Raw genomic sequence first — 23532 nt, 5'->3', positions numbered from 1 at the left:
AGTACACATACAAATGTATCAGTCTTATTTGTTCATATATGTAGTCACATGTATCCATTTCTGCTGAGCCGAGTATGAATTCTGGAAAAATAAAAAGATGCTTTATGCTAGAACTGAGCTGTACCATGAAAGTTTTCACAGCATTGTGCTCACTTCATTGCTGGTGCTAATGAATGTGGTTAGCTTCTCTCTTTCATAAGTACAAAAATCTATTCAAATTAAAAAAAATTGACTGATAGAATCCGTTTCATCATCTTTGTTTCTGTTCATGCTATGAAATGACTGTAGAATTCCTTTGAAGTAGATCTTGGTGTTAAACCCAAACACTGTAACAACTGCATAGATTCTGTAGTGGAGAAGGTACACCCATCACAGAAAATATTTGCATCATGCAGAAGGGCACAAAATGTTCTGTTTACATTAATATATAACTTCTGGGATTTCTTTGAACAGTGAAAAGGAGTAGTGCAGCCAAAGATACCTCTTAGCAATGGATGAAAATCAATCAGGGTTTAAAAAAAAAATAGCATGCTAATATAGGCCTTTAAGAATGGGATTTTTTTCTCCCAGAAGCATGTGGAGAGTGGGACTCCCATGAAAGAATTCATCTTAATTATTTTCTCTGTCGATTTTTGACTTCTGTGATCCAGTCCTATGTCTACAATTTACTCATAGGAGTCATTATTTCCAAAAGCAAAATGATTAATCATACTTGCAAAAGTTATATTAAAATAAGGTGCCTTTTCTTCAGTAGTACAGGTTCCAGTGAAAGTAACGGCAACTCCTACGAAGAAGGTTTGATCATTTACACAAATTGATCTTAAGTTTTTTGTCTTAAAAAACCCATAAGAATCAGAATAAACTTAAAAACCAGCAAATAGTCTTGCAGCACCTTAGAGACTAACAAAAAATGTAGATGGTAACTTGAGCTTTTGGGGGCACAACCTACTTCATCTGTTGAAGTCTCTAAGGTGCTGCAAAACTATTTGTCATTTTTTTACGTTTACTCAGTTACAGACTAATACAGCTGCCCCTCAAACATAAGAATCAGTTTATTGTTCCTCTTCCAAATCTTCGCTGTCATATATTATTCTAGTAACTTTCAACTACCCAGTATTAATCTTTGCCCCAAACACATTCTTTTCCCCATGGTTCAAACCATGGGAACATATTATTTTCCCCATGTGTCCTCATTCTGTGGATGCAAATGACTGAACATGTGACTACATATAATTAAGTTGGTAACTTTATAAGTAAAAATACATGTATAGTACTCCCTCTACTGGATGGAATCAGAACTGCTTGACTTTGTGCTAGGCCCTTTCCTGTTGACAGTAATTCTCCAGTTAATGGGTTAAGAGTTTGTGCTTATGGAGCAGGAATATCTAGCAGGAATATCTCAGCTCTGCCTTAATGATCTACCAATTAAGAAGGTCTAGGTGGCCACATGTTTGTTGCAGTATAATGTTGAACATATTATGTTAACTACTACTCCCAACAAACGTATCCATTTACTAAATCAGCATTAAAGTAGAGAAAATTCACTAGTGTTTAAAAACATGTAAGTTAACAGGTTGCTCTGGAGCTAAACCTGAGTGTGGAACGGTCTCCCTGGAAATGGCCTGGCCAATGGCAATATGTGAAAATGATGAGTGTACAAGTGTCATTTGGGACATGGCAGGCTGCAAGACAATATTAAGACTTATTGTCGGCTGTGAAGTTATTGGCCCAGGTCATGAAGTACTATCATTGGGTTCTGGTATCCTGTAACAGATCACAGAGCTGGTTCTATGGTGTTCATTTAATGAACAAATCTTCCAAAATGTAATCTTGTCCCAGGCCTACAGTCTCAAACAAGAAATGGCCAGAGAATATTTTGTTGCTGTAGGCAATCGCCCCCCCTATATATTTGAGTAGATGTGGGCTCCCTTGAGGGAATCCTACAGTCTGATGCAAAACAGTGAGTGTAAAATATTTTTAAGTCCAGATTCTTTGCTCACAGTGGTGCTGAGGTTCTAGATCCATTTTGCGCAGGTGTTGCTTAACTTTGTAATGTGCAAGCTAGAGAAATCTGGGCCCAAGTCTTCTGTTGTACAATCCATTAAAATGAAGCTGAAACTGTATTTTTTGTTATACAAATAATAACTTCAGTTAACAATTTAGTACCTTACAAAGTCTGTGGGAGAAATTCATTGGGAAAATTATGCATACTTGTATCCAAATGCTGAGGAGGAATAAAAGCATTCTAAAAATAACATACTTGGGGAAATTCCTACTGGGACCAAGGCTGAAAGAATTACAGGAAGTTTGCTTGAGGACACTGCCTACTCTAACATTTTACTCATTCTACCCACTAACCATTAGTGGTCACATTATGCTGATCAGCCAAATGATTGTGGTGCACTTTGATAGCAGTGTGGGAAACAGAGGTAGAAATCACACGCCTAAAAAGTCCACCTTCTTTATTATACTGTGAACCAGTCAGATCTCATGCTAAGTGGGGTCAAACAAGGTTAGTACTTGGGTGTAAGGCCCAGGGTCTGCAAACAGTGGTGCTTGTGGTCATTAAACACCCTGTGGCACATCTAGCAAGAGCAGTGATCCTGGCTAACTTCCAGCTCGAGTAATTGCTGTTTATTTGGTCTAATTATTCCCCTGTAGTTTCCACTGGATGTTATTTTTCTTTTTCTATCTTAAAATGTTAGTGTGCTGTTAAACAATTGCCCAGTGAGGTTGTTTGTTGACAGTAGTTGTTATGGTTTTGTATATTGATACTGTTACATTTGCATAGCTTTTGGGGATTTAGGGGAAAAAAAGATGCAGATATTTTATACTCTCTGCAAGTAGAGGCTGTTTTTATTTCAACAAATTATGTTCAGTATTCTTTCTCCTTATTCAAATACATCACAGTTTTTCAAGTGTATTTTATACATCTCTGCTAAAATGTATTTCTCTGTGTCCCATAAGATCTTTATTCAAGATTGTTTTCCATGTTACTTGAGAACCGGGTAATTTTTTGATGAGATCCTCTGCCTCTTGTAGCAGCTCAGGAATCATCATGCCTTTCTTAGAAACAGGAGAGAAGGGTAAAATCTGTCTTTCAGGTGAACTGCACACTTCTAAATTGCTAGATTCCCTTTTAAATCAATGAGATTTTTCTGCTTTAAACATTTTCCTCCTGCTCATAGTCAAAAGAAAAAAACAACACCCCCCCCTTGATTGTCCCATGTGCTCTGCAGCAAATCGGGCAACACTTCTGACCCAAGGTCCTCCTGGTTGTCTGTAATTGCTTTATGGAATCCTGCAGCAAACTAGAAATTCTACATCAACAGCTGTAACCACATTTTAAGGATGAAAGTTTATAATGCAAACATGTGAAAACGAGCTGTACAAGGATAGAATATTTCATGTCATTCTGAATTTCCAAAGCATTAATTGTTTGCCGTCCCCAAATTCTGAAATTGTAATTTGTGCTAAAATATAGAAACGATTGAGAAAAGTCTTCCCTTAAAATTTGCATGATTTACTTTTCACTGTCCTCTGCTTTACCCTTATTGTTGATAGTGTTTATTTGTATTATGGTAGAGTATAGCTATCAGCCTTATTATGCTAAACTTCAAACAAACAAACAAAAGATGTTGCCTGATCCAAAAAGTTTACTGACTAAGGTCTTAGGTACACGACAAAGGTGTGATTCTGAACCAATTCAGTTAAAATGGTTCAATCCCCTGGGTACACTCTTATGTTGATTTAAAACAGGTTTATTACCTTGTAGCGTAGACATTGCCTTACAGACTATCAAATACATCATGAGCTTTCATGGATAAAACCCATTTTATTAGATGGGTTGGAGCAATGTTCTCTCTAAGCTGCCTGGCTGGAAGAGACTCTGTCCTCTGCAGAGAGCAGCTCTGTGCACGATTGGGCAGGACTCATTCAGCAGCTGCGGGGCCATGCTACCATGCAGCTTAGCAGGAACACAGGCTTGGAGTGGAAATTACAGATCTCTAATTTCCACTCCAACTCACTTGAAGTGGGTTTTACCCGCAAAAGCTCTTGATTATGGTATATTTTAGTCTCAAAGGAGCCACAGGACTGCTCATTGTTTCTAAAGTTACAGACTAATATGTCTACCCCCCTGAGACCTATTTCTGTTTAGTTTAAGAATTGGGAATTCGATTAAGATAAACTGAAATAAATAATTCTTAAACTGAAATTAGAACAAGTGTCTATGCAGGGCTTTTGCACCATACTAACTTGATATTTATGACAGTTCAAATAAAATCTATCTTGTGTAGATAAGGACTAAGTAAGTGATAAACCTACAATCATCATTTATATTTTTTCTCAACTTTTTCTCTTTTCCTCTACCATTTTCTATGAATATTCTCTAGCTGATTCCACCTACTTCCTTATATGTTAATATAATGTATAAATGTATATATACCTCCTGATATGGTAATCATATTATATAAAATATATATGTGTGTGTATATATGAATACATATTTAAATGATCTTTCCATGCATCTCTTAACACACCCAGCCTTCTTTGTAGTGCCTGTCTGCATCGTTGAAGTACACTGCTCAGCAGCACCTGGTTTGTAATAACTAAGCAGTCAGTCAAAACAACACACATGACAAGAAATAGAAGACCCTTTTATGTAAGTGTATGTAGAGCACATTCCTAATGCCCTGAACTCCCTGTGATCATACATGAATTCAGGGATACTCAGACTGAGGCTCGGGAGCTGCAAGTGGCTCGTTTATATGTCTTCTCTGGTTCTGCAGCACATGAGGTCAAAACATTGTGAGATTTAATTAACAACCAATCTGGATGCTTTACTATGTTCTTAACCAATTGTAGAATAATATATAGGAGAGTAAATGTAAATAATGAATTCACACTACCATGGCTCTTTTTGATAATGTTGATCATTAATTTGGCTCTTGAGACACTGAGGTCTCAGGGTCACTGCATTAGTGCCTCAAGGCACTCTGAGTTCCACAAAGACACAAAGTAGTAAGGAGTCTGTTGGGTGCACCAAGCACTTAAGGTTGCACAAAGCCTTTGTGCAAAGGAAGATGCTAGCCTCCTTGCCAAAGTCCAGTTGGTATTGAGAGCTCACAGTGGCATTCTAGCTGACTTCTGTATTGTCCTACTCCCTGAGGATATGTCTACACTACAAAGTTAATTCGAACTAACAGCCATTAGTTCGAATTAACTTTCATAGCATCTATACGTGCAAACCGCTAGTTTGAACTTAATTCAAACTAGCGGAGTGCTTAATTCAAACTAGGTAAACCTCATTCTACGAGGACTAATGCCTAGTTTGAATTAAGTAGTTCAAATTAAGGGCTGTGTAGCCACTTAATTCGAATTAGTTGGAGGCTAGCCCTTCCCAGGTTCCCCCTGGTGGTCACTCTGGGCCAAACCAGGAAAACTCTCCTCTCCCCCAGCCCTGGGGCCCTTAAAGGGGTAGACTCTGGCCAGATGGCACTTGCCAGAGACAGCCCTGCCAGCAGTCTCTGCCCCAACCCAGAAGCCCCACAATGAACCAGGGAGCCAGTGACAGCCAGCCGTCCCCCACCCAGTTCCCCAGCACCCAGGGACCATCCGGGGGCCATAGATGGCACGCACCCTCCTGGACTAGTGCGGAGGTCATGGACCTCATTGAGGTTTGGGGGCAGGCCCCCAACCTCCATGATCTCCGCACTAGGTGGAGGAACATGGCCACATAGCAGCTCCACACTCTAAGTCCTGGTTCCGGCCAGCCTTCACTTCGGTTCAGAGTCCACTCAATGTGGACATAGAATCATAGGACTGGAAGGGACCTCGAGAGGTCATCAAGTCCAGCCCCCCGCCCTCAAGGCAGGACCAAGCTCCGTCTACACCATCCCTGACAGATGTCTATCTCACCTGTTCTTAAATATCTCCAGAGAGGGAGATTCCACCACCTCCCTTGGCAATTTATTCCAATATTTGACCACCCTGACAGTTAGGAATTTTTTCCTAATGTCCAATCTAAACCTCCCTTGCTGCACTTTAAGCTCATTACTCCTTGTCCTGTCCTCAGAAACCAAGAGGAACAAATTTTCTCCTTCCTCCTTGTGACACCTTTTTAGATATTTGAAAACCGCTATCATGTCCCCCCTTAATCTTCTTTTTTCCAAACTAAACAAGCCCAGTTCATGGAGCCTGGCTTCATAGGTCATGTTCTTTAGACCTTTAATCATTCTTGTCGCTCTTCTCTGTACCCTTTCCAATTTCTCCACATCTTTCTTGAAATGTGGCGCCCAGAACTGGACACAGTACTCCAGCTGAGGCCTAACTAGTGCAGAGTAGAGCGGCAGAATGACTTCATGAGTTTTGCTTACAACACACCTGTTGATACAACCTAGAATCATATTTGCTTTTTTTGCAACAGCATCACACTGTTGACTCATATTCAACTTGTGGTCCACTATGACCCCTACCTAGATCCCTTTCCGCCATGCTCCTTCCTAGACAATCGCTTTCCATCTTGTATGTATGGAACTGATTGTTCCTTCCTAAGTGGAGCACTTTGCATTTCTCTTTATTAAACCTCATCCTGTTTACCTCTGACCATTTCTCTAACTTGCTAAGGTCATTTTGAATTATGTCCCTATCCTCCAAAGAAGTTGCAACCCCACCCAGTTTGGTATCCTCTGCAAACTTAATAAGCGTACTCTCTATCCCAATATCTACATCATTGATGAAGATATTGAACAGTACGGGTCCCAAAACAGACCCTTGCGGAACTCCACTTGTTATCCCTTTCCAGCAGGATTTAGTACCATTAACAACAACTCTCTGACTACGGTTATCCAGCCAATTATGCACCCACCTTATCGTGGCCCTATCTAAGTTATATTTGCCTAGTTTATCAATAAGAATATCATGCGAGACCGTATCAAATGCCTTACTAAAGTCTAGGTATATGACATCCACCGCTTCTCCCTTATCCACAAGGCTCGTTATCCTATCAAAAAAAGCTATCAGATTAGTTTGGCATGACTTGTTCTTCACAAACCCATGCTGGCTATTCCCTATCACTTTATTACCTTCCAAGTGTTTGCATATGATTTCCTTAATTACCTGCTCCATTTTCTTCCCTGGGACAGACGTTAAACTGACCGGTCTGTAGTTTCCTGGGTTGTTCTTATTCCCCTTTTTATAGATGGGCACAATATTTGCCCTTTTCCAGGCTTCTGGAATCTCCCCTGTCTTCCATGATTTTTCAAAGATCATAGCTAAAGGATCAGATACCTCCTCTATCAGCTCCTTGAGTATCCTGGGATGCATTTCATCAGGACCTGGTGACTTACTGACATCTAACTTTACTAAGTGATTTTTAACTTGTTCTTTGTGTATCCTATCTTCTAAACTTACCCTCTCTCTGCTTGTATTCACTACGTTAGGCATACCTCCAGACTTCTCGGTGAAGACCGAAACAAAGAAGTCATTGAGCATCTCCTCCATTTCCAAGTTTCCTGTTACTGCTTCTCCCTCCTCACTGGGCCTACCCTGTCCTTGGTCTTCCTCTTGCTTCTAATGTATTTATAAAAGGTCTTCTTGTTTCCCTTTATGCCTGTAGCTAGTTTGATCTCATTTTGTGCTTTTGCCTTTCTAATCTTGCCCCTACATTCCCGTGTTGCTTGCTTATATTCATCCTTTGTTAGTTGTCCTAGTTTCCATTTTTTATAGGACTCCTTTTTTATTTTGAGATCATGCAAGATCTCCTTGTTAAGCCAAGCTGGTCTTTTGTCATATTTTCTATCTTTCCTACACAGCGGAATTGTTTGCTTTTGGGCCCTTAACAACATCTCTTTGAAATACTTCCAACTCTCCTCAGTTGTTTTTCCCTTCAGTCTTGCTTCCCATGGGACCTTACCTACAAGTTCTCTGAGCTTATCAAAATCTGCCTTCCTGAAATCTATTACCTCAATTGTGCTGGTCTCCCTTCTACCTTTCTTTAATATCATGAACTCTATTATTTCATGATCACTGTCCCCCATACTGTCTTCCACTTTCAAGTTCTCAACTAGTTCCTCCCTATTTGTTAAAATCAAATCCAGAACAGCTTCTCCTCTGGTAGCTTTTTCAGCCTTCTGAAACAGAAAGTTGTCTCCAATGCAGTCCAGAAACTTATTGGATAGCCTGTGCCCCGCTGTGTTAGTTTCCCAACATATGTCTGGATAGTTGAAGTCCCCCATCACCACCAAATCTTGGGCTTTGGATAGTTTTGTTAATTGTTTAAAAAAGGCCTCATCCACCTCTTCCACCTGGCTAGGTGGCCTGTAGTAGACTCCTAGCATGACATCACCCTCATTTTTTACCCCTTTTAGCTTAACCCAGAGACTCTCTACACAGCTATCTCCTACGTTCATCTCCACTTCAGTCCAAGTGTGTACATTTTTAATATACAAGGCAACCCCTCCTCCCTTTTTTCCCCTGTCTGTCCTTCCTGAGCAAGCCGTACCCTTCCATACCAACATTCCAATCGTGCGTCCCATCCCACCAGGTTTCTGTAATACCAATGATATCATAGTTATATTTATTTGTTAGCAATTCCAGTTCTTCCTGCTTATTACCCATACTTCTTGCATTTGTATATAGGCATCTAAGATACTGATTTGATCTTGCCTCCCTGTTGTGCCCTGACCCTCCTTTCTCCTTGCCATTATAGGCCGTAGTCCCCCCCATTTCCAACCCATGCTAGTTTGAATTAGCAAAACGCTCATTCGAATTAGTTTTTAGGTCTAGATGCACTAATTCGAATTAAGTTAGTTCGAATTAGTGCTGTAGTGTAGACATACCCATAGTTTTTAACGTGTTCCTTGAGCTTCAGTAGGAGGAGGAGGGATAAAGGGGACAGCTGCCCTGGGGCCCAGTGATTTAAAAGGTCCTGGCGGCTCCTGGCCACAGTTACTTCTAGTTTGGCAATGACTGGAGTCCCAAGCTCTTTAAAACACTGCTGGAGCAATGTGTGTCAAATCTGTACAGGTATGTCTCCACTGCATGCTTATTTCGAAATAAGCTACTCTGGAAGAAATACTTAGAAATAGCTTATTTCGAAATAGCACAACTACACTACAGGGAAACCTCGAAATTAGTCCGAGGCAGGCTTCCCTAATGTGGATGTGCTATCTCGATTTAAGCCCCAGGAGACACTGGGGAGTAATTTCTTTGAATGGCCCCGGGGAGAAGCTATTTCAAAATAACAGCAGTGGAGCATCCACTCTACTGCTATTCTGAAATAGATATTTCGGAAGAGGTGTTCCTTGTGGAATGAAGTTTACAGAAGTTGGAATAAACCATCTGTTATTTCAAATTTATTTTGAAATAACGGAATTGCTGCAAAGATGCTCGCACTGTTATTTCAGAATAACGACTGTTATTCCTAAATAACGCTGCTATGTAGATGCACCCTAGATTAATTCCAGTTCTGCAGATTTGATACCATTGCCCTGGGCTTGAACAAAGACTGGTTTGTGCATTACAAAACCAATTAGACTTGTCTTTAACATCTGCATTTCCACATCTAAAGCTATGTATGGGACACATCCAGCCCACTTAATTAGCCTCATTAACACAGGGAATACAATTGAAAGGTACTTCTGCTGTTATATATATATATATATATATATATATATATATATATATATATATATATATATATAATTGGTTTCTCTTATTTCCACTCCAGTTCATCTGATTAAGTGGGTTTTACCCATGAAAGCTCATGATTTTATGTTTTGGTTAGCCTCTAAGGTGTCACAGGACTACTCATTGTTTTTAAAGTTATAGACTAACACAATTACCCCTGTGAGATTTCTCTGCTATCAGATACTTTATAATGTTGTTAGACTGGGATAAGCTTTTGACAGGCTCCCCAAGGATCTGAAAATGTTCTTGTGACCATCTAGGTTTTGCTTCATCAGAGAAAGCTTACAGATTCAATCCTGCACGTCTTCCTTCTAATGGAACTTTTATATGTAGAATGAATCCAGTGGAAAAATATTTGTATATCATATATTCTACGCTACTGTGCAGTTAATGCTTAACTATGAAAGCAGCTGCAATAATTGGACTCTCCTACAGAGCAGTTCCTGTAATTTAAACCATTTCTGAAAAAAAAAATTCTAAAAAGCTCCTCAGAGATAACCTTGAAATAATAATTGGGTGAATTATTCAAAAATCAAAGTCCACTACCATGAAATTGCACTCGCTGCCAATGCATTGTTTGTGTTTGAATTGAATTCACTACATTGCAGTTGAATTGCAAGCACTTTGTAGCAGAGACTCAGTCATGCTTATATTTTGAATATTTCTTGAGCATGCTGTTGTAGGTCTATACATAATTATCCAAGGTGATGGCTGCGGATGAATTCCCGAAGCCTCTGTTGAAACTTTAAGTGCTTGATCTTCAGTTTTAAAATTCAACTTAACAATTTCTGAGTCCAAATAAGCTTTTGTACTTGACAGAACGCCAAATTCACAGGAATTGAATTCTCAGAAGGCACAATCTAAAATAGTCACTGGTAGCTGGTATGTCGTGACTTATAGCTTGCTGAGGTCCTGCATGCTCTTTGGGTGAAGTCAAAATAATCTTATTAATCTGTTTTCATTTGTAGCACTGATTTGAATAGGCACCTAATTCAGCAAAACATATAGATATGAGAGGTTGCTGTGGTTTTTTTTCCCCCTTTAACATTTTGATGAAAGAAAGTCTTTCAAGGGGTGATGAAAAAATGAGCGAGTTTGGTATTGTTATCTTCTGAGATTTAATATGTCTTATGAAAATGAAGCTGCCAGTCTTAGCTGCCTCTTAATTATCTCCACAATCAACAAAGATAATCACACCAAAAATTCTGTGTGTGTTTTTTCAACTAATGTTGATTGAAATATCAGAAATAGATAGGAGATGTGAAATTTGGATAGCATAGTGTTCATCTCTACAGCTGTGAATGAATCAAAACTTGTTTGAAATAAACATAGGAAATATGACACATGAATCAGAGAGATGATGAAGAGCACTGTGATGATCTTTGTTTTAACCAAAAGACCACAGCAAGCAAATGGAATAGTCTAGCTTTTTAGATCCGGATTTTGCCAAAAGAAGCTTTCATACTATGAAGTGATGCAATGCAATAAATTGATTTTCTTTCAACAATATTCCTATTCATTGTCTTCACAGGTCATTATAACACATGGCATATTTGTTTCAGACAGAAATACTGATGCGGTGGTGCCATGCAGCCTTTCTTGAAAACCACTGTATACTTATGTGTATCCAAAGTACATAGTGCTTAGATTATATTGGCGGTGAATATGATAAATAGCCATAAAATACAGATACTTAATCAAACATACTGTTATGCTATACAGAGTTGTTTGTAAAGTATTTAATAGAACAAGGTGCTGCTGTTCCATGACTGTGGCTCATATATCCTACCGCTATACAAATACAGTAATTCCTCATTTAACACTATAGATATGTTTCAGAAAATGATCGTGTTAAGTGAAAACGTGTTATGCAGGGTCAATTTTCCCATTGAAAATAATGGAAAACGTGGGGGTTACATTTCAAGCAGTGGTGTCTGTTGGGACCGGGATATAAGGTTGGGGGAGAAAGGGGCCTGGGTTACAGCAGGGAGGGGAGGTGTTTGGCTCTGGGGAAGGGAAGGGGATGAGAGGGGAGGGGGATTGGGTTGGGAGTATGCCCCTGTGACGGGTCTGCTGGGACCCGCACTGCGTCCGATGAGGGGGGGGGTCACCAGGGAACGGCGCAGTGAGCGGCGAACCCTCCACTGCTTTGCAGGGTGGCTGGGGAAGCCCCACGTAGCCGCCAGTGTCGGGTTGGCTGGGGATACTCAGCCGCCGACCTGCAAGTGGGGGCAGAGGAGAGGGGGCAAGGCGTCCGGCGAGGGGAGTCAGTGGGGAACGGCGCGGCAAGCGGTGAACCTTCCGCCGCTTTGCAGGGAGGCAGGGGAAGCCCCGCACAGCTGCCAGCAATGGGCCAGCTGGGGAAATCGTGTTATTCCAGGGACGGTTGTGTAATTCAAAAAATGTTCCCTAAAAAAAAAATCATGCTATTGCGAAAACAAGTTAAGCAGGCACGTGTTAAATGAGGAATTACTGTAAAAATAAAAATTGAATGAAGATTGGGCTAGGAAACTTTGAGACCTATGTAAACGTGAGCCATAGGATCTCACGTAACAGCATATCCAGCTGCAATTTCTTTTCCATTCCAGTTGGAAGAGAATCTTAAACTGGGGTGCACAGTAAGCAAAATGCCACTTTTGATAATCTTCCCTTTTTCCCAGCTTCCTGGGGCTGGGTTGCCATATCAGTCTGTTTTGGCCTACCTGTCCTATGCTTGTTCCATATTCACTCCATTCTCTCATGCATAGTCTATGCACCGTTTTCTTGGCCTTCTCTTGTTTCCCACCTGCAGACTCTAGTTTCAATCCTTCCTTTCATCCATTCTTGATATGTGCCTATGCCTTCTCAGCCTCATGTCTTGGAGCTTTTCCTGATAAAACAGACCTTGTGCTCATGCCAGAAGATGTTATTCAACATGTGGACCAGAAGTGTCACACGCCTCACTGCCCTTAACCATCTCATTTCAATGGCTTCTCGAGTACCTTTCTTCGGCTGCTCATGTCTCTGATCAGTACAGAAGTGCTGGGTCTTACCACGCCTTTGTACAACTGTCCCTTAAGTCGTGTGAGCATCCATTTATCCTAAATCACTCCACTTGTGCCAGAGTTCCCCATGCTCAGCAGTCTTGTTTGCAGTGCACTGCCGATATCTACCTTTGCTGTCAACCAGCTCCTATTATACTTAGGCCATGGCTCTTAATGTTGATATCATCTGGCTTTGTTCCTCACGAGTCATTCCTAGGAATTCAGTCTTTTCTTTACTCTTCTGGGGCCATAGTGTTAATTCCTTGTTCCAGTCATCTGTCACCTGGCCAAATCTTCCTCACTGTTAACCATTAATCCAGATCCTCTGCATAGATCAACTTGGAACCATATTCCTTCTGGATTTTGGATGAAATCCATCATTATTTTGAATAGTAACGGACCAAGTGCTGATCTGTGGTGGAGCCTACCCTTCACCTCAAAGTTCTCTCTTACACTGATGGGTATCAACCCCCCCCCCATTTTTTTTCTCGTGGAACTGAGAATACACTACCATCTGGACAAGGTGCTCTGGTATGCCACAGAATTGGTAACAGAGGCACTAGCCGTTCCATAGGCACTTTGTGGAATGTTTTCTCCAAATTGAGGAAAACCAACCATGCTCGACATTTCTCTCAGCTTCTTTTCTATCTGTAATCCCTTTTTGCTATTCTATAAACAAATTGCTTCTTCCCTAAAAATGGGCTCCACATTCTGGTGCCTCACTTCCGATATAATTTTTAAAGGTATTTAATGTTCTTATTTTAAAAGAAATCCTGGGCAGTAAAAGCCTTGACTTTAATCTATTTAAAATTCAGTGGTTGTGTTAGCCAAGGCATCTCAATGCATCTCGTTGAAAAAAGAGGGCCTTATCTGAGTGGACTGAGTAGGGTTTCCCCATCATATTCAACCAGCACTCAGACATCAGGTACAGCTAGTTTATTCTGAAGATACAATGTAGTTTGCAAGGTGATTATTTCTACAAAATGCAGAGTAGTGTGGACCCCAAACATGTGATGAATAGCTTTTGCTTTGAGTTGCAGCCATTCCTTCTACTGAGCACAATAAATGTGATTTTATTCTAAAGAATGTGGGCGGAACAAGACAGGGGTATGTGATAATGAAGTGAAAACATATTTATGATAATCTATCAGTGCATTTTGATCACCAGACAGCTTCATCATGTGATAGTGATGTCATGAGCTTTGTTGTCACGTCAGCAGAGGTTGAGAGAAAAACAGACAGATGGTGCAGTGCGTGCCAACATGGGAGGTGTCTTATGCTTTTGTTTTCTTTGTTGTCTTGGGAATAAATGACATCCAAAAGCAAGAGCTGTCACAATTTGAGGCTCTCATGATAATAGAAGATGAAGAGCAGAAGTAGTAATTAGAAATGGCTCCTCTAGAACATAAGAATGAACATACTGGGTCAGACCAAAGGTCCATCTAGCCTAGTAACCTGTCTGCTGACAGTGGCCAATATCAGATGCCCTCATGTAATCCTCCTCTTATCACCCATTTCCAGATAAACGGAGGTTAGGGACACCATTCCTACGCATCCTGGCTAATAGCCATTGAAGGACCTAACCTCCATGAAGGAGAGTTTAGAGAAGAGTTTAAAGGAAAAGTGAGAGGCTGTCACTCCTCTTTCCCTTATACAGAAAACACAACATTTATGTTGGCTCATTTGTGTTACACTGTTGAGGAATTTGTCCAACTTTGTCCATATCACAGTGCATAGGCATAAGAGACACTGAAGTAAAGTTGCACAGGCAACTTTAACTCTGGAATTTCCTAACTGGAAATCCTTGGCTTCAGAACTCTAATGCTCTTTGAACATAGCTTTTTTCTTGTGTCCAAATTCTTTTATTTGGGGAGAGGAACATACTTGCAGCGTGTATTTGCATATACTGTATAGTAGAACTTGTATGGGAGACCACTCTTATAAGACAACTCCCTCCTTTAATCCTCCAAAATACCTCCTGATATGAACTGTTACCCAGAATAGTAATTAGACAAAGTGTGCCTTTTCATTTGGAGTTTGAGTATTCCTTCTCTTAAAAGAGTATTTATTCCCGTCTCCATTCCTTGGTTTCATGGAATCATAGGGTGGAAGAGACCTCAAGAGGTCATTGAGTCCAACTCCCTGCTAAAGCAGGACCAGACAGAGCTTTCCTACTGATATCAGAATTTGCTTATTTTTCTATTACCTGATAGCCTTCCAGACCTCAAACTTTGTAGTCTTGGAGTAGTGAACACATTCATAATAACACTAATAACATTATCAAGCAAAGTATGAAAAAGTGTTTTTGGGTGGGGGAGAGAAGTATGCTACTCCTTTAAAGAACAGTCTGGAACCTGTTGCCTGGGGATAATAAAGGAGATCTGGAGCCTGCCCTCTCGCTGATCCGTGTAAAGAAGAACAGACAGTGGTGCCACACAGAGAAGGGAGCAGACATCTGGTAATTGCACTCCCAGGCACTGGGAGACAAACCTAACTTGACTTAGGAACTTGGGTGTGGACTGTAAGATTGGGAGCCCTGAACTGGACTCCTGATGTATTGTTATTAGGATTCCTTTCCTGAAACCATATAGATAAAATGGGTCATCACATTTTTTGTGTGTGAGCCAACTTCTCATAGTCCCTGAGCTGTTAAATATTGGATTCAAATAGTGCTCTACCCGGAGAGATTAAGATGGGCCACATCGACAGTGCTGCACTAGCCGAGAAGGAAGCATGTGGGGACTGCCCACCCCATTATGCTGTGCTTCATTTAAAGCACTGGTAGCATAGAATCATAGAACTTGGAAGGGACCTCAAGAGATCATCAAGTCCAATCCCCTGCCCTCACAGATGTACCAAGCACTATCTACACCAGGGCTACTCAACATGAGGCCCATGGGCCACATCCAGCCTGCAGCCCCTTTGTTTGTGGCCTGCAGTGCAGTTTGGGTTTATGCAGGGCTAAACATGTGGCCCATGGGTGGGGTCCTCTGAACATGGCTTCCACTAGGAACACACTCCACAACGGCCAGGCATCTCCCAGGTGAGGTGAGCATTGAAAGACGCAAGTGGACAGACTGCCTGGAACTGATGGGTACAAGGTGTCGGCATTTCTAGTCCTCAGAGAGGAGATGCTGGGTCACACTGGAGCATTGTGGGAAGTGCTGGCTGCTTAGCATTGTGGGCAGACCCTGAGAGGTGCTGACTGGCTCATACTGGCCACGTTTGGGAACGGCACTGCGGCTTAAGGCTTATCTTTGTGTTCATGCCCGTCAATATGAAAGAAGCTATTTGCATATACAGGCAGTCCCCGAGTTACGCGGATCCGACTTATGTCGGATCCATACTTACGAACGGGGCTTTTCTCGCCCCGGAGGACGCGGGCGGCAAGACCGCCCAGACGCGCCGCTGTCCCGCTGCCTGGGTCCTCTGCAGCTTTGCTCCGCATCTCCCTGGTCTGCTGGGGGCCCCCCCCCCAGCAGACCAGGAAGACGCGGAGCAGCTTTTCTCGCCCTGGAGGACCCGGGCGGCGGAACCGCGGCGCATCTGGGCGGTCCCGCTGCCCACGTCCTCCGCGGCTATGCTCTGCGTCTCCCTGGACTGCTGGGGGGGCCCTCCAGCAGACCAAGGAGACACGGAGCAAAGCCGCGGAGTTCCCGGGCGGCGGCACCGCGGCACGTCTCGGTCTCGCTGCCTGTGTCTCCATGGTCTGCTGGGGGGGGGGGGGGGGGGGGGCGCAGCTAGTGTGCCCCCCCCCCAGCAGACAAGGCTTTTCTAGCAGACGCCTGTGGTAGAGCAGCTGGGGCGCTGTCGGTCCCGCAGCGCCGCTCCTCGGCACTACTGGACCAACCCAGCAGCACCCCAGCTGCTCTGCCCCAGGCGTCCCCAAGTCAGACACTGCTGAAACTGACCAGCGGCTGACTACAGGAAGCCCGAGGCAGAGTTGCTCTGCCCCGGGCTTCCTGGAATCAGCCGCTGATCAGTTTCAGCAGCAGCTGACTTGGAGACACCTGGGGTAGAGCACCTGGGGTGCTGCCCGGTTGGTCCCCGCAGCGCTGAGGTGCGGTGCTGTGGAGATCTACCCGGCAGCACCCCAGCTGCTCTGTCCCAGGCGTCCAGATTCAGCTGCTGTTGAAACTGATCAGCGGCTAATTCCAGGAAGCCCGGAGCAGAGAAACTCTGCCTCGGGCTTCCTGTAGTCAGCCGCTGGTCAGTTCCAGCAGCGGCTGAATCTGGACGCCAGTTCCAACTTAAGTACAAATTCGACTTAAGTACAAACCTACAGTCCCTATCTTGTACATAACCCGGGGACTGCCTGTATATGCAACCACACCTAAGTTGCAGCTCTGGTCATGTGCTCTGAGTATCATTGTGGTCCCTGGGGCTTCCAATATTGAGTAGCCTGGTCTAAATCATCCCTGATAGATGTCTGTCTAACCTGCTCTTAAATATCTCCAGTGAGGGAGATTCCACAAACACCCTAGGCAATTTATTCCAGTGTTTAGCCACCAGAGGGGAAGTTTTTCCTAATGTCCAACCTAAACCTTCCTTGCTGCACGGTCACCATTGCCCACAAGGCAGTCCCTATTTCAAAGAGCTGGCAATCTCAGTAGACAATCAAAGCCAGAATCACAGGGCCTACCCAGAGCTTTCTTACAGCTGTCTAGGGGTAAAGAGCAGACCCCTGGGAACTGAGTGACTCAGGGGATGAGTAACAAGAAAGAGTGTTTAATCTGTTATTAGTTCTGATCTCACCCTTCTGAGTAATGATCAGAAGTTGTTACCACCTGATGACTGTTCAGTGCTGTGTGTGAGAAAGTTGATGGGCTCATTCACAATTCTGGGCGGGGTGGGGGAGTGTCCTCATTAAAAACAAACAACGAATACAATGAAACCCCACAAGAACTGGCTGTCTCAGAAGAGAGTCGCAGCACTGACACCTCATTCAGTGTAGGTGGTCCCTTGAGAGCAGTGTAATGTTGAATTTGTGACTGGAAATTCCTGCATCATTCTATTCCTTTTGTCAGATTATCCCTTTCTGGAGTTAAAAAGACCATGTAGAAAACTACTGGCACTACCATCTCCAAAGATACTTCAGTCCATTGAAATGTCCACTTTATATTGTCTGTTTTAGATTGTCTTGGCCTGAATATAGAGATTGAACATAAATAAAAACAGGAAGGTGCATTGTAAGGTATTTAAAACTTCACATGATTCCTTTTATTTTACTGAAATCAGCTTAACGCCCACATTACAATCCTGAGGCTCAGCATGTCCATGTGACAAGTCTTACTGGGCTGTGATTAATGGTGGCTGAATGCTGCTTTTATTAAATGAAAAACTGTTACCAGTACCTTCAGCATTCAGATATGATGTAGTTCTCAATTTAGTTTTTTAATCAGGGCATGTATTAATATTGATCCTTACATTGTAAGAACTAAAATCCTACCAAGGTCAAACATTTTAAAATAAATACACTTCATTTAAAGGAAGTCATTCCCCCCTCCCCTCCCAGAACCTCCCCCCAAAACAAAACAAAAAACCTTTTTTTTCCCTTTATGATTACCTTTCAACCGAGTGGGTATTGCCATCTGGAACAATGGAAGAAAAATACGATAATGGAAGTCTACGGCAAATTTGCAAAACTGTAAGGGTATGTCTACACTACAAAGTTAATTTGAACTAACAGACGTTAGTTCGAATTAACTTTGATAGGCGCTACACATGCAAACCGCTAGTTCGAACTTAATTTGAACTAGCGGTGCGCTTCATTCGAACTAGGTAAACCTCATTCTACGAGGACTAACGCCTAGTTCGAATTAACTAGTTCGAATTAAGGGCTGTGTAGCCACTTAATTCGAACTAGTGGGAGGCTAGCCCTCCCCAGCTTTCCCTGGTGGCCACTCTGGGCACTACCAGGGAAACTCTTCTGCCCCTCTCCCGGCCCCGGAGCCCTTAAAGGGGCACGGGCTGGCTACGGTGCCCGTGCCAGGTGCAAGCCTGCCAGCAGCCAGCAGACCCTGCACCTGGCACGGCTCAAGCCGGCCACCCTCTGCCACCCAGCCCTCCGCCTCTTCCCGGGACCAGGCTGGCGGCTCCCGGGAGCCTGCCCAGGTCCGCAAGAGGCGGGCGCCCGCCTGGTCTAGTGCAGACATCGTGGACCTCATCCACGACCTCCGCACTAGGCACAGGAAAGTGGCCGTCTAGGGCAGGATTGCTGCCAGCCTGGCCACCCAGGAGCAGGTTGGCATGAAAATCAAGGTGGTCCACTGAGACCCCCGACCCTGAGCCCTGAGCTTAGACTAGCCAAAGGTCCATCTAGCCCAGTAGCCTGTCTGCCGACAGTGGCCAACACTAGATACCCTGGAGGGGATGGACCGAAGACAATGACCAAGCCATTTGTCTTGTGCCATCCATCTCCAGCCTTCTACAAACAGAGGCCAGGGACACCATTCCTACCCCCTGGCTAATAGCACTCCATGGACCCAACCTCAATGACTTTATCTCACTTCTCTTTAAACTCTGTTCTAGTTCTAGCCTCCTGCAGCAAGGAGTTCCACAGGTTGACTATTTGCTTTGTGAAGAAGAATTTTCTGTTATTAGTTTGAAGCCTGCTACTCATTCATTTCATTTGGTGTCCTCTAGTCCTTCTTATTATGGGAACTAATGGAGAACTTTTCTTTATGCACCCTCTCCACACCACTCATGCTTTTATAGACCTCTATCATATCCCACCTCAGTCTCCTCTTTTCTAAGCTGAGAAGTCCCCGTCTCTTTAGCCTCTCTTCATATGGGACCTGTTCCAAACCCCTGATCATTTTAGTTGCCCTCCTCTCTCCCAACCTCTCTCTTACCCTCTCCCACCTTCTTTTCCCAGTCTCCCCGAGTTTTGTTCAATAAAGAGAGTTTCTATTTTTGAACACACGTGTCCTTTATTTTGTACATCAGGAAGGGGGGCTAGGGAGGAGTAAGTGGAAAGAGGTGAGGGAGGAATGGGGTACGAGCCCTCGATGGGGAGGACTGGGCTGGCTCTGCGGGCTCCTCGGGGTGGAAACTCTCCTGAAGCCCCTTGATTGACCCCCCCTCCGGATGGCAGCCTGCGGCAAGTGCAGCTGGGCTGATGGCCGAGTGCTGTGATGTGCCGAGTGTGGGCACTCAGGGCACTGCAAGCCAGGACTGCTTTGCAAGCGGGGAACCCCTGAGAACTGTCTGTCCGGGGTGGGGGTTGGGTCCCTTTAAGCACAGCCCTCGGCTAGCCTGAGGCAGCAGCTCCACACTCTAAGTCCTAATCTGATGCCCTGCCGGCACTGCTTCCGGCCATCATTAACCTCAGTTCAGGGTCCACTCAGCGTGGACATGCTAGTTCGAATTAGCAAAACGCTAATTCAAACTAGTTTTTAAGTCTAGATGCACTAATTCGAATTAACTTAGTTCAAATTAGTGCTGTAGTGTAGACATACCCTAATAGACTTAAATTTGATGACTGACTTATTAAAATCCCTTCTAAAAAAGTAATCTACAGGCAGTCCCCGGGTTATGTACAAGATAGGGACTGTAGGTTTGTTCTTAAGTTGAATCTGTATGTAAGTCGGAACTGGCGTCAGCCGCTGCTGAAACTGATCAGTTTCAACCGCGGCTGAATCTGGACACCAGTTCTGACTTACATACAGATTCAACTTAAGAAACCCAGGTGTCCCCAAGTGAGCTGCTCCTGAAACTGATCAGCGCCTGATTCCAGGAAGCCTGGGGCAGAGCAACTCTGCCTCGGGCTTCCTGTAGTCAGCGCTGGTCAGTTTCAGCAGCGGCTGACTTGGGGACGCCTGGGGCAGAGCAACTGGGGTGCTGCTGGGTTGGTCCGGAGCGGCGCTGCGGGACCAACCTGGCAGCCCCCAGCTGCTCTACCCCAGGGGTAGGCAAGAAAAGCCTGGTCTGCTGGGGGGGGGGAATAGCTGTACCCACCCCCCCAGCAGACCAGGGAGACGGTGGTTGTGGGACCGCCCAAGTCCTCCACTGCTTTGCTCCGTCTCCCTGGTCTGCTGATCTGGGAGACGCGGAGCAAAGCCGCAGAGCACGCGGGCAGCGGGACAGTCCAGGTGTGCCGCGGCTGTCCCACTGCTGGCGTGCTCCAAGGCTTTGCTCCCCGTCTCCCTGGTCTGCTGGTCAGACCAGGGAGACGGGGAGCAAAGCCTTGGAGCACGCCCGCAGGGGGACAGCTCAAGCGCGCCCGGGCTGTCCCGCTACGGGCGTGCTCCGCGGTTTTGCTCCTGTCCCCCTGGTCTGCTGGGGGGTCCAGCAAAGCCGCTGAACCCCCCAGCAGACCAGGGACACCCGAGCAAAGCCGCCGCCTGGGCAGCTTTGCTCGTTTGCCCGGGAGCAAAGCCGCCCAGGCGGCGGGACCCCTGGTCTGCTGGGGGGGGTCCAGCAAAGCCGTTGGACCCCCCCCCCAGCAGACCAGGGAGACCGGGAGAAGCTTTTCTCGCCCCGGAGGACACGGGTGGTGACCCGCCGCCCGTGAGCTCCGGGGCGAGAAAAGCCCCGTTCGTAAGTGCAGATCCGACATAAGTCGGGGACTGCCTGTATGTGGAAAATACTCAGTGTATCTGTCAAGTTTCTTACATCAGGTGACATGAAAAGCTTATTTTCATAGGAATTTGCAGCAGGGAGAGGGGACTAGAAGTTGTACGCTGATGGGTTAGAGCATTTTAAAAATTGCTACCTTGTCATGGGATGAGGGATTATAGGAGATGTCCAGTTTGATTTGCTGTTAGTCTATGGTTTGAAGCAGACTTTCCTCTCCTTTCTCAATATGAAATGGGGAATTGCAGCTCAGCTTGTTCCTAAGGAAAGAGCTACAAGTTTGCTGATCAGAGATAAGAGTTTGTTCCTATAACTTTTCTTTAAATGAAAATACATTTTAATCCTTTTCTTTTCTGGACTACTTCATGTCACTATGTCCTACAGAGGTAAAACGATTGATGCTGGAAGTTTCTAAAAGGAGTTCAGAGAATCAAAACTCTGTTAGGGCCAAAATTTTCTGATTTATAACCCTTCTTATTTTGAGACTGAGATGCTTATGGGTAATAGATTTTAAAATGCGATGTATAAAAAGTAGAAGCCAATTTATTTTTTACTGATGCCTGTTTAACTGTGTAGCATGAATAATAATCATGTTTGACTGTCTGCTGTATTTATTGATAGATTGGGTTAGTCATTGGATTGCAAAATCAGTATTATGTTCCGTTTTGCAGCCACAGAACACTTACACCTTCTGTGACTCTGTTTCCCTTCCTGTAAAGTGTGGATAATGTTTACCCACCTTCCTAAAGCAAATTGGACCCTGCTGATGAAAAATGCTGTTATAGCTAATAATGATTATTAGTTTTGGTGAGACAAGAATTGCAAAGAAAATACTATAGAAACCTTTAAAAGTTCTACCTCAGGTTAAACTCCAAAAATCTGCACTTTGCATCAAAAATTAAATGCAAACTCATAAAAGCTATGTTTGTCAGTCTGGCATGTAAATATTGCATAATAGGATTCATATTACTGTGGACAATAGCTGTGACAGAGATATGGCAAATTCCTGAAATGTCCTGGACAAACCTTATTAAATGAAGTTTTATTTTATTGAATAAATCTTTTGTAATCATACTGGCTTTGTGTGTAAAGCCATGGAGGCAGGTGACCACAGCCCCTTATGAAATGGGAACTGTGTGTGTGTAGGGAGGGTGGGGGTGTGTGTGTGGAGGGGTGATTAGGCTAATTCACTTAGCTCACAACAGCTCCAGACAGGTAACACCACTTGGAGAGGCTTGTGTATACTGGTTCATAAAATGCCCTAGATGCCAACAAAGAAAGGACTTCTGGATAAATAGCCTGAGTTTAAACTGAGCCAGGACCTGCTTTCTGATCTAGCAAAAGGACAGGATCTTCTGTCCAAGGGAGGCCCCGATCCTTCCTTGGAAGAATTGGAGGGGCTTGACCTAATCGTGAGGGGATATGAGCAAAAAATTGTATTAGCTTGTAACCACAGAAAAACACTTACTAGGGTTTGAAGGATGGTTCACTAGCCTGAGCCGTTGATGGAGTTGAATGGTTTTGGGTAAACTTATTAATATGCATACTGATTGTTTTATCCATATGTTTTCTCTGGAATGCTTTTACCTTAGGAATTAGACAAAGCTGTGTTGACTTATATTGGTGGGCAATACACTGTTTATAGCTTCAGAGGAGAAGATAAGTCTCACTTGCCAAAGATTTAAATGTGGGCGAGGAATTGTGCAGCCTGGAAAAACCTTAGTCAAGAAGGGGAGAGAGACTCGTGTCTCTGCCAAGCGAGGTGACAGCTGGGAAGATGGAAGTCTGAAAATGCCTTTGCTAGAGGGAAGGGCAATACAGATGCAACAGATGCAGTTTGCCTGAGCTGTGACAATAATGACATCGACCAAGGGGACTATTAATGATATAAAGAGCAGTTGCCTATGATTGATAAGTGCACGCACAAAATAATGACTCAGGCAATTGAATTGTTAAAACTAATTAACAAATACAAATTGTAATGAGTTTCCTGATTTAAAAAAAGAAGTGTTCAAGAGCGTGTTAGAATTCCAAAGTTATGGCTGGTTTGCAGAAATTATCACCCTTGCCAAGACTGCACTTGAGAGGTTGAAGAGGGAAGCTCTATTGATGTAAGGGACACTTATAACCAGTGAAATGAAAACAATGTTGATAACTCTCAGGCACCTGTAATTTTAAGTGATTTGTTTCTAATAGGAGGGAGTGCAAAAAATAGCGGTTTGACTCCATTTGTGCTCTTGTT

The 23532-nt window shown here is 43.7% G+C and overlaps 1 protein-coding gene across 4 annotated transcripts in view; it reads left to right on the top strand.

Moving 5' to 3' along the window:
• The window catches only part of RGS7 (regulator of G protein signaling 7), a 374326-nt gene that overhangs the window by 182917 nt on the left and 167877 nt on the right, over positions 1 to 23532 (top strand). The gene's annotated exons all lie outside the window — the stretch shown is intronic.

Source organism: Pelodiscus sinensis, chromosome 3, assembly GCF_049634645.1.
Source record: "Pelodiscus sinensis isolate JC-2024 chromosome 3, ASM4963464v1, whole genome shotgun sequence".
In the NCBI taxonomy this organism is placed as follows: domain Eukaryota; kingdom Metazoa; phylum Chordata; order Testudines; family Trionychidae; genus Pelodiscus; species Pelodiscus sinensis.
The sequence above is the reverse complement of the archived record's forward strand: the minus strand, read 5'-3'. Positions and strand labels throughout refer to the sequence as shown.